Source organism: Eulemur rufifrons, chromosome 3 (assembly GCF_041146395.1).
Source record: "Eulemur rufifrons isolate Redbay chromosome 3, OSU_ERuf_1, whole genome shotgun sequence".
NCBI classification, from domain to species: Eukaryota; Metazoa; Chordata; class Mammalia; order Primates; family Lemuridae; genus Eulemur; species Eulemur rufifrons.
In genome coordinates this window covers 1,639,654-1,651,007 of record NC_090985.1, presented here as the reverse complement: position 1 = coordinate 1,651,007, position 11,354 = coordinate 1,639,654, and the positions used below count along the sequence as shown (strand labels likewise).

The window sequence follows — 11,354 nt, the reverse complement described above, 5'->3', positions numbered from 1 at the left end:
GGCTGGACAGATGTTAAAATGAGACAGCCGTCGCATCCCACTGCCCCTCGCGCTGCGTGTCCGTCCCGGGAACTGCTGTGGCCACCGCGACGGCAGCCAGTCACTCGTCAGCGACACCCGTGGGCCACCGAGAACTCCTGGGCAGCAGCTCGTGTCAGCCACTCCTGTCCCCTTCTCTGCCTTTAAAACCCTGTTTGTGACAACGGCAGAACGGAGCCCATGTCCAAGGTCACCAGGGGCTGAGCCTTCTGCGCAGCTGTCGTCACTTGGGCTCAGGTAAACTCTCTAATTTGTACTTTGTGCCTCAGCCTCTTCCTTGTAGGTCGGCAGGGTGGGACAGAAGGACATTTGACGCAGTTGTTAAGGAACCGTCACCGTCTTCTAAGAGAGCACGTGCGATCGAGTGGAGGACGAACTGCAAACGCGGGAGGGCTGTGTAGCGGCCAGTTCCCGTCACCACGGAGTCGGTCTCTGCAGCCTGACAGACCGGCCCTGTCCCCACCCTCCCGTGTGCCAGCTGCGTGACCTCCAGTGAGCTAAGTATCAGTCCCCTCAGCCACGTAAGTCTGGGTGACAACGGTGCCCACCACTGAGAGACTAAAAATCAGATGAGATATGTGTACGAAGAACTTTCGTTACTATTCTAGACCAAACATCTGGCGAGGGGGAGAAAGAAGTGGGCTGGATCAGCTTCCCGGGGCTGCCACGGCAAATTCCCACCAACCGGGCCGCTCTAAACATCAGAACCCCGTTCTCTCGCACTTCTGGAATCCTGAAATACAGGCGTCACGGGGCCACGCTTTCTCGGAAGGCTCTAAGGGAGAACGCGTCCTTGATTCCTGTGTCCTCTGGGGCCCCCGCAGCCCTTGGCTTGTGGCAGCCTCACCCCAATTTCCTCCTCCCTCTTCTCGCGGCTTCCTGTGTTCCTCTGCACACCCAGACATCCGCGCCTTTCTTTTAAAGGACATCAGTTATAAAGACATCAATCATTGGATTTAGGTCCCGCTGAAAAATCCATGATGATTTTTATCTAGAGACTCTTAATTAATTCTGCAAAGACTCTATTTCCAAAGCAGGTCACGTTCTGAGGCTCCGGGTGGACGTGACCCTGGAGGGACACTGTTCATCCCACTCCATGGGTGTAGAGTACGTTCTAGAGGAGTTTGGTGGTGACGAGTGGGAGAGAAACGGGACTGGTTTTAGGGGAGGGCATTTCTCTCACAAGACAGAGGAGACTGAGTGTTTTTGCAAGGGGGGGGGCTACCTTAAGGAGAAGTGGAAAATCGGGCGGGGGGGGCAGGTGGGCCAAGGAGAAGGGCAGGAGGGACTGAGAGCACGGAGGAGCTCCCACCGCAAGGCCGGCAGTGTGAACACAGCGCGAGAGGCTGCACGTGGGGAAGGCGAAGGAGCTTGTCACCTGATCAGAGAATTGTGTGGACGGTTGTTTACTCAGTGGGGCAAGAAGGGGTTGGGCGGGTGACAGGGAAAGCTGAGATTGAGGCACCGCCTCGGAGTGTGGGACAATGAGTGACCTCACGCTGAACAGCAGCGAGGACCCAGCTGAGTTAGCAGAAAGCTACTTGTCAGAAATGACTTTGCCCGGTGACGACGTTACAAGACCGGCCAGCTCTGCTTGTCAAATGCTGAACGTCAGGAGGGAATCTCAGGACAGCTTATTCTTCTCTGAGATTACTCATCCAGTCAAAGAAAGCAAGACTTAGGCATAATGTTCACCATTAAATCCGAAGGAAAAAACCACCACACGATTTAACATTCATCTCGTTTCTTAATGCAAAAAAACATTTCTAACAGATCCACCCCCATGTTCAAATAATTTCCAGATCTACAGACTTGGGGACAGAACTTATGATTTACAAGGAAAGAAGGGAATCTTGTGTTCTCTGCGAACCAGATGTAGAATGACAGAGGGCTACCCCTTCCCTATGGATCCTGCCGTACGTTTCAGGGATAAGACAAAGAAAATCACGTGTCTACGGACAGAGCTACGCGTCACATTAGGTGGGACTGAAAGAGCCGGCTGTTGTGGTGTGCATTGGTGTCTCTTTGGGGCTGTGGGTCAGGATGGTGACACTGTCCACCCATGGGTGGATGTGAAACGTTTAGGTCAGCAGGGTGGGACAGAAGGATTGTCGTGATCTCTGCAGTCGGGGCTCATGGTCAAGCCGTGTGGGGATTGCTGTTTTCATATTTCAGATTCAGACGACCGTCCCTCCTCCGTCCTGCTGTCCACCGTCCAGTTGCAAGGGTAGAACTCAGAGGGATGCGGGGGCGCAGCAAGGAACCAGGGCCAGCTCATGGAGGAGGCCGCAGAAGCCCCCATCACTCTGGCCTTGGGAGCCCGGGTGGTTTCTGGACTCCAGGCCCCAGAGGTTCCGTTGACCGGGCAGAGCAAGTCCCCTCAGACCTCTGAACTCGAGACAGGGTCTTTTTACCTTCCGCCCAGTGTCTCAGCGGCCCAGTGGCCCCCCAGCCTTGCCAAGCAGGCCACGGCTTCCCTGTGAGTGTGTAACCGCCAGACCGGCCCACGTGACTTGGGACTCTCACTCCGAGGTGCTGTCATTGGACAATGGACCTGTGCCTCATTGCTCCAGCTAGAAGGTCCAGAGAACAGGAACGTCTGGTATCTCAAGTATGTTCAGAGATTTAGATTAAGTCAACCCACATGCAATCTGATTAAAGAGCACTGGGAAAATGTCAAATGCTAGAAATACGGATAATGTAACGATAGCTGAGCAGCTGCTTAGTTAATTACAGCTGGTCCCAAGGGCCACCCTGTAATTACGGAGAGATGGCGTCTGGTGTGCCCCGAAGCGTGGCGAGGATCCTCCACGCAGAGATAGGTCAAATCATTCGCGTCCCACTCATTTCTAGGATGCAGCTTAAACCTGGGAAACGAGGATATGTATTCCCAAGAGATTGCCGTGACGTGGGCCCCGTCTGTCTGTCTGTCTGTCTCTGTGGCATGTGACCCCGCTGCCACTGGCAGTGCTAAGGCGGGTCTTGTACCGCACCTCAGGCCCTTGGCAAATCCATCTGAGCGTGAAGTGCCTGGGAAAGCTTTTCCCTGACCTGAACAGATGAGAAACAATATGGAGGGTCAGGAGGGATACGTACTTTTAAGGTCAACAATTCCTCAATCAGTAACTCCGGTGCTTACGATAACGACATTACCTCTTGTTGGAATGTTAATATGTCCCCACGCTCCATCCAGATCTTGATACTGGTCATGTCCTCAAATAAGACAGCTATGTTTTTAATCTGGCAGATTACAACCTCCAGATTACCGAACCCTTATCGAAGTATTTATTTTGAGAATGTAGCTGTGGAGCGAGGATGGAAGGGGTTGCTGTGAGAACACGCTGCACTCTCACCCGCTCAGGTGCAGACGTTCAGTTTCATTCTCGGACCTCTTTCCGGGCCACCTCGCGTCTCAACCTTGAGCACCAGCGCACCTCTCTGCTCACACCTTCAAACTGCCGTTCCACGCGAATGACCCGCTGGCCCCTTCTGCTCAGTGTGTCCAAACCTGAGCTCAGTCTCTTCTCCCAAACCCGTCCCACCTGGTTGGACCTTCCCGTGTTCCCAACTCAGCGCACGGCACTGCCCGGAAGCTGGAGCTAGAGATTTCGGCATCATCTTTGATGCCTCCTTCTTTGTCACCCCTATTTCCAACTGATCTGGGTCTTGCCAATTCTGACTTCCGCTGCCATCGAATCCATCCCTGCCTTAATCCAAGCCATGATCTTCTCCTGCGTAGATTGTTGTCTCAGCCTCTAGTCTCTGCCTCAATTCTTGTCCCCCATAAAACATGTTCATGTCATGTCCCTGCTTCAAATCCTCCAGCGACATCCCCTTGACATTAGGGTAAGGTCTGAGTTCCATCATACGGCCTCCAAGTCCTTTCGTATCTCTCTAAATCCATCTCCAATCACGGCCCCCTCACACAAACCTTCTCTCAGTTCACTAAATAGGCCGTGCTCTGCCCTCTGTCCCCGTTAGACCTGAAGCTCCACCAGGGCAGGAAGCGTGTCTCAGTGACGATCACGTCCCAGGGCCGGCGCAGCAGTGCGTGGCCCTCACGGCTCCACCGAGGTCTGAGGGTCGGCAGCACTATCCGGTTTCCCTTCCAACTGGTCATTGTTAAAAATGCGTTTAATCCTCATGTTCCTATTGGCTCCAGGCGCCTTGTCCTACGAGAGCGTTTGCACTGCGCTGTATCACGACCCCAAACCCGTTACCGCCAGTGAGACGTGCACCGAGATGCCGGCAGCCGCGGGTGCCTGGGCCACTCGCGGAAGAGGGTTCTCACGTGACCCACGTGGCTCCTCCTGCATGAGCCAAACCCGTCTTCCACGGCGACTGGCTTCCCAGGTCTCTCTGGCGTCTGCCTCCTTCTTCTTCTAAACGCAACCTAAAGCCCTTCTGATCTGGGCACCTTGTCCCCAGGACACGAACGTTCGTCCCAGCCCTCCTGAGCGGCATTGCTTTCCCGGTCAGGCGTCAGTTTCCTGCTGCACAGAACGTTTCCCAGAATGCCCACGCTCAGCTCTGCTGCGTGTTCCAACATGCGGAGACTCTGATGGTCAGAGATTGCCTCTCTGTGACCGAATTATTCCTGCTCCAATTCTGAGATGGGCACTAGGAAGGGAGTGTCCCACCATCTCCCGGCCCCCCAACCCCAGACTCTGCCAGCCAGGAGGGGCCACGTGGAGCCCACTCCCTGCTCTCACGGCACTGGCCTCGGAGCCCGGTTCTCGCACGCAACAGAACACCCGTCGTGGGTGACAAGGACACTGCATTTTATTTCGAGAATCTCGTGAGATAAGCTTTACTTTGTTCCTTCCCGTAATCTCTGTTAAAGGAATTACTAGTCTCTCAAATTCTAAGCAACGTATTGTTAGAAAAATAATGTGAAAATTACCCTGCCCTTTGCCAAATCAAATGTGGAGAAAGGGTAGATTCAAAAATCAATACATTCTGATGCTGTAGAGAGGAAAGTCTGAAGAAATTCACTTTTAGTGCCGAGGTCTTCGGAGAACGAGAGGAAAGTTCTGAAGACGGCGGGTGAAGGTGGCGGAAGGGGCGCCTGCCGCCCAGCTGCGAATAAACGCAGACTCGTCTCCTTTGTCCTTACCGCGGGCTCTGCGGTGGGAAACTGCACCGTGTCACGCGATGTCGGCCGTGTCACGGGCTGAGGCGTGCGGAGGCTCCGCGGCTCACGACCGTGCCCCTGCGGGCTCCCGACGCTGCGTCTGCCCTTCCGTCCACGGGTCGCGGGCGCTGAGGTCAGGAGCCCACGGTCCTCCGGGAGGGTCCAAGGAACAGACCTGGGCTAACCGCAAGCACCGGGAGAAGGATTCGCGTGTCGGCGCCGGGAGAACCTCGCGAGGCTCCGCGGACACAGCCGGCCGCCGCGGGAGGGATCGGCCGCCCCGGGAGCTGGCGTGTCACAGTCAGTCTTCCACAGGCGGCTGAGCTAGAGCGGTGGGAATGGCTGTGATCAAGAGAGGCTACTGTTGCCTGTTGTAGCTTTCAAATTCATTTAAAACTTTTTTTTATTGCCTCACATATAGGAGGTACACTCCTTACGATTAAAACTGGGCTTCTGCCTGGGAGGAGGAGGACGCGAATGTAAAAAGAAAATCCACACGTGGCCTTAGAAGTGCCACAGTGAGACAGCGACTCAGATAGCACAAGGGGAAGTGACGACTGGAGAGGCCAGAGGTTTTCCATAAAGGAGACGAGTTTTAAGCTCAGTCTTGGAGACTTAGGCCGATGTGTTCACACAGAAGAAATAGGAAGTACGGCTATTTTGGAAAATAGTGTGGCAGTTCCTCAAAAAACTCAAGACAGAATGACCACGAGACCCAGCAACCCCACACATCCAAAGGAACCGAAACCGGTGTCTGAGAGACTGCACTGGGTGTCTCCATGACCCACAGCAGCCGGGGCACGGACGCAGCCTGAGCGTGCGGCGGTGAGGGAGTGGACACAGACATGGTGGCTAAACCCAGTGGAACTGCACAGCCTTTGAGAGAAGCAAATCCTGTCACTTGAGACAACACACATGGTACCAGAGGACATTATGCTAGGAGCAACAAGCCAGGTACAGAAGGATGAACACAACACGATCTCACTTACCTGTGGAATCTAAAACAGTCAATGTCATGGAAACAGTGGAAAGGAGGTCACCAGAGGCTGGTGGGGAGGGGGGGATGGGGAGAGGGAGCTGTTGGTCAAACGGTACGAAGCTGCAGTCCGACTGGAGGGGTTTTAGTGACCTGCTCGCTGCCGTCCCCAAGCCCCGTACAGCCCGTGGCCTGTTAGCAATTGGGCCTCGCATCACTGCCTGAGCCCCCCAACCTCCATCCATGGAAAACTGTCTTCCATGAAACCAATCCCTGCTGCCAAAAGGTTGGGGACCGCCGACGTCTGCACGGCATGGAGACCACAGTTAATACATCGCAGCATTGTATATTTCAAAATTGCTGAAAGTATAGACTTTATTGTTTTTATTTTTATTATTTATTTATTTATTTATTTTTATTTTTATTTATTTATTTTTTTTGAGACAGAGTCTCGCTCTGTTGCCCGGGCTAGAGTGAGTGCCATGGTGTCAGCCTAGCTCACAGCAACCTCAAACTCCTGGGCTTAAGCGATCCTCCTGCCTCAGCCTCCCAAGTAGCTGGGACTACAGGCATGTGCCACCATGCCCGGCTAATTTTTTCTATATATATCTTTAGTTGGCCAGATAATTTCTTTCTATTTTCAGTAGAGATGAGGTCTCGCTCTTGCTCAGGCTGGTCTCGAACTCCTGACCTCGAGCAATCCACCCGCCTCGGCCTCCCAGAGTGCTAGGATTACAGGCATGAGCCACCGCACCCGGCCTTGCTGAAAGTATAGACTTTAAATGTTCTCACCACAAAAAAATAAGTTGGTGAGGTGATAGATATGTTAATTATTATGGCTAGATTTAATCTTTCTACAATATACACATCATAGATCAAAACATCACGTTGTACCTTATAAATATACACCATTACTATTTGTCAATTGTACATAAATACATAAATAGAAGGAAGTACCATATGCAAAAGTAGAGAAGAATTATTTTTTATTTATTTTTTAAAATAATTTTATTAACATCCTGCATGGGGAGTTTTCCCATGAAAACTGGAAAACCTGCTAGACAAATTCTAAAAGAGCTGTAACACTTTTTAAAAAATTTTATTTAATTTTTTTCCTGAGATGGTGGTCTCACTATGCTGCCCAGGCTGGTCTTGAACTCCTGGGCCCAAGGGGTCCTCCTGCCCGAGCCTCCCAAGTAGCTGGGTTACAGGCGTGTGCCACCGTGCCTGGCGGTGCAGAATTGGATGTTCTTGGTGGATACAGCCCAGCGTGCACAGACGGCAACAAGCTTTAAAGGAAGTTTAAGACCAGACTTTGACCAACCGTACAAGCGCTAAAGGTCCTTCTGCCTTATGTTTGCTGTGGATGGCCAGGAACCGCTGAAGGCCTGAAGCACAGGAATGAAAGATTAAACTGGTGCTGCAGAGAGTTGAAACTGCTGTGTGAGGCAGCGTGGACTCTGGAGCCATCGAGGTGACTGGGAACCGGATGTGACGGAGCCTGAGGCAGGGAGGGGGCAGGGCAGTGTTGCGGGGCAGAACTGACAAGGCTGAGATTCGGGGCTGGGAGGAGGCAGGACCGGTGGAGCACGACTCAGAAATTCCTCGCTGGAGTGACCAGTGGAGGACGAGGGCATCGCAGCAACAGGGAGGCTCAGGAGTTGGACTTTAAACATGTCGCGTAGAGGGACTGGTGGAACGGCCAGTGGACGCGGTCCGACGATTCTCAGGAACACAGGCCGAGAGCCCGGGAGGGGGACGGGGGCTGAGAACAGCCAGTCAAGAGTCACCACGGACGGATCACCTCTCCCCAGGGTCCCTCCCCTCCTCCTCCCTGGAAGTGGAGCCCCCTTTATTCTCTCCTTTCCTGCCCCCCGTCCCAGCGTGAGGCTCTCTCCAGACCTGTCCGGTTCCCACACGGCCACGTCCCCAGGCCCCTGGTGCTTGGTCCAGACGCAGGTGTCTGATTCAAGAAAAGCCAGCACGATTCCTTCTCGGGGATTGTTTTAAAATTTAAATTTCCAACATATTCAAAAGTGGGCAGCATGACAAAGCCCCAGGCACGCAACACTCAGCTTCAACGGTCCGGTCCGGTCCGGTCCGGTCGGCTGATCTTGTGTGCACCAGTCCCTCCCCTCTCGTGTTACTCTGAAGCAGAGACCAGACACCCGGATTTCCCTCTCTGGCACTGGAAGGTGGAGGATGGAAATAAAGGCTGGAGTTGTTTGCAGCCGTGTTTCCACCACGCTGAGGAAGCCAGTCTAGAGTAAGAGACGATGCAACTGACAGGAAGGAGGAGTCTGGACAGCCTTTGAGCCTGTGGTTCCTGACGGTCCAGTTGGTTGTTCAACCTGTCGGTTCTCTGAGCCAAACTCTTCCTTCCTGCTCTAACCAGGTGGAGCTGCATACCTGTCCCTCCTGACCGGGCATCCTGACTCACGCACCCCAGCGCTCACCTAGGGATCGAGGAGGGAGTTCTCTCCTGCATCAGCACCTCCCCTCCACCCAAACGTCCAAACCCTCCAGCACAAAGGCCACCTCCTTAATGACAACTCCCCTAATCCTGGTAGCAGGAAGTGACCTCCCCTCCCCGTGACTCACAGGGCGTCTTCCTACACACCCTCACGGGGCACCTCACGCTCTGCTCCACAGACGCTTTCTGCCACAAACCACGAGCCCTCAAAGGCACACACAGCTACCTGAAGTAGTTCTTTATTCCCCATGTCACCTTCTGACACCACGTACGGTATGTGGTCGAAGCACACGTCTGCTGATCCAATGCAGGGAAAAGTCTAACTCTTGTTAAACAAAGGAGCCGTTCCATCTAAAGGCGAGAGAAATGGATGGAAGGAGATTTAGGGCGGTTTTTCTAGAGCCTTTCTGAGTAAAGTCTGTGCAATAGGAAAGGAGTACGTTACAGTCATTCAGAAGTACAGTCACAATGAGCCCGAGAAGCAGCTTTATATTTACGTCATACTGACTTCATGAAAACAGAAAGGCTGCAGCATGAAACCGAGGTCATGCCCTTCGCTGTGACCCCGGCGAGGGCGTGCGGACACAGGCTCTCTCGTCTGAAGGAAGAATGCCGAGTTTCACATCAGAGCTTCTCCAGCTTTCTTGGGCACCAGAACCTCCTGGAAGGTCTTGTTAAAAGGCAGATTCTCACTCGGTCTGTCTGGGTGGGTCTGAGAGGACGCAGTTCCGACAAGGCAAGCCCCCGAGCGGCACTGAGGCTGCACGTCCGTGGACCACACCTTGAGAGGCAAGAACGTGTCCCAGCGACCCCCAAAGTGGCTGCCCACGTGAAACCACCAGGGAGCTTCACACCCTGTGATGCTGGCGGCCCACCCCCGGGTCCTGTGATTTAATGACTCCAGGGTACGGCTAAGCTTTGGAAAATTTAAAAGACCTACAAGTGATTCGAACATGCAGAGGAGTGTGGGAACTCCTGCTATTCGATACAGAATTAGACACGGCGTGGCCCGATCTGTGTCACCTCTGCTGCTTCTGGCTTTGCTGGGTTACGTTGGACAAATCAGTTCATTTCTTTGACCTTTGCTCTCACCCCTCACAGGGAGGTGACAGACCTATGGGTTGCTCTGTGAAGACACAAACCCGGGAAGGCGTGGGGAAGACTTTGTATCCTCCGAAGTCCTGTCTGGCTACAAAGTATCGCTGAGAACGGGTGTGGCTGGAGCTCTGCAACAGGCGGCCACTCACCGTGCCCGACTCTCAAGCACGCGACACGAGGCTAGTGACGCGTGCTGCAGGTACTATAGATGTCTTGGATTTCGTAAAATGTATTATTAAAATTAACTTCACCTGTTTATGTTTTTCTTTTATCATGTGGAGACTAGAAAATTTAAACTTACGTATGTGGCTCACATTATATTTCTACTCAATAGTACTGGTTTAGACTCTTAAAAAAAATAACAGGTGACAAAAAATTAACTTTACATCCCTAAATGCTAACAGGAATTCTAAGTTCCTAAATGCAAAACAAATAAACGTTGAAAAGAATGTCTTGGAACGGATGAGCTATTTCTGTGTCCTGCCAGTCGGCAAACTGAAACACACTCGGCCCCAGGGTGGGGTGCGCACGAGAGTCGATTCCCAGAGGGAGAGCTCAAAGGAAGTGGGTAGGTTCTACCTACAGAGGAGAGAGAGATGGACCGTCACCAAACCGCAGTTCCACGGAAGAGCACACGAGTTCAGAGGGAAAAACGAAAGAGGGAGACCGGGACCGGACTCCTCTGCCTCTCGTCCGTCCCTGTCCTCGTGGCTCCGGGTGTCAGCGTGGTCCTACGAGGGAGTCTCGCTCCTGACTGCTGGGGCTTCCTGGCCGGAGCCCAGAGCAAGGGAGAACCCTGCTCCAGGCCCAGGCTGTGACTCGGCAGCCCTGCCACTTGCCCCGTGTGCCTGGTGGAATCCACGGTGCCCGAGGACGTCACGGTAAGGACGGACACCATGTGGTTAAGTAAGAGAGTCCAGTGCAGGGTCCGGCTGTGCCGCCTGCGTCAGAGGACCAGGCGCCGTTGCAAAGCGGGTCGTGGTGGCTGCTGGGTCTTGTCTGAGACCCGCGTCAGGAGGGGTCACTGGGGGGAGGGGGGCGAGTGTGACAGCAGAAACAGCTCGTCTGAGCTCAGGCCTGCAGGGTCTGGAGGGCGCGAGCGAGTTCTGCAAACAGAACATCGGCCGAGTCATCCACTGCTGTTGCTCGGGGCCGCAGCCCACACCACGGCCTCCGGGAGGTTCTCCACGACCAGCTGCCAGGGGAGGGAACACCCAGACCTGGGTCACGAATCACTCAGCCCCATACGTTGGCTCAAGCCCGAAATGCCACGCGGTCCTGACCACAGGGACTAGCTGGCCTCCCAGCGGACAGAGCTGCTGAAAGCACCTGCCGCCCGCTGGACGCGGGGGGAGAGGTTGCCTGAGACAAGGAAATGGTCATCCTGGGGGGGGGGGAGACGGAAAGGGCTTGCCGTGGGCTTTGCTCGCAGCTTCACCTTGCGGTTTGACCTCCGTGCCGAGCCAGCCTTTCCTCTACGACAGTCACGTGACCAGAGCGAGGGCCCGGAGAGCTCAGGGGGGCCACGGCGACTGGAGCTCTGCCGGGCAAACGCGGCGGCGGGGGGAGGCACAGGGCGGCGGGGGGAGGCACAGGGCGGCGGAGGGGGAGGCACAGGGCGGCGGGGGGAGGCA

General features: G+C 54.1%; 1 non-coding gene across 1 annotated transcript; it reads right to left on the bottom strand.

Moving 5' to 3' along the window:
* Positions 1–7,175: 7,175 nt before the first annotated feature.
* On the bottom strand, positions 7,176–7,237 carry LOC138382106 (U7 small nuclear RNA). Its single transcript, XR_011233269.1, has one exon. It is a non-coding gene; the product is annotated as a U7 small nuclear RNA (small nuclear RNA).
* Between the last annotated feature and the right edge of the window lie 4,117 nt (positions 7,238–11,354).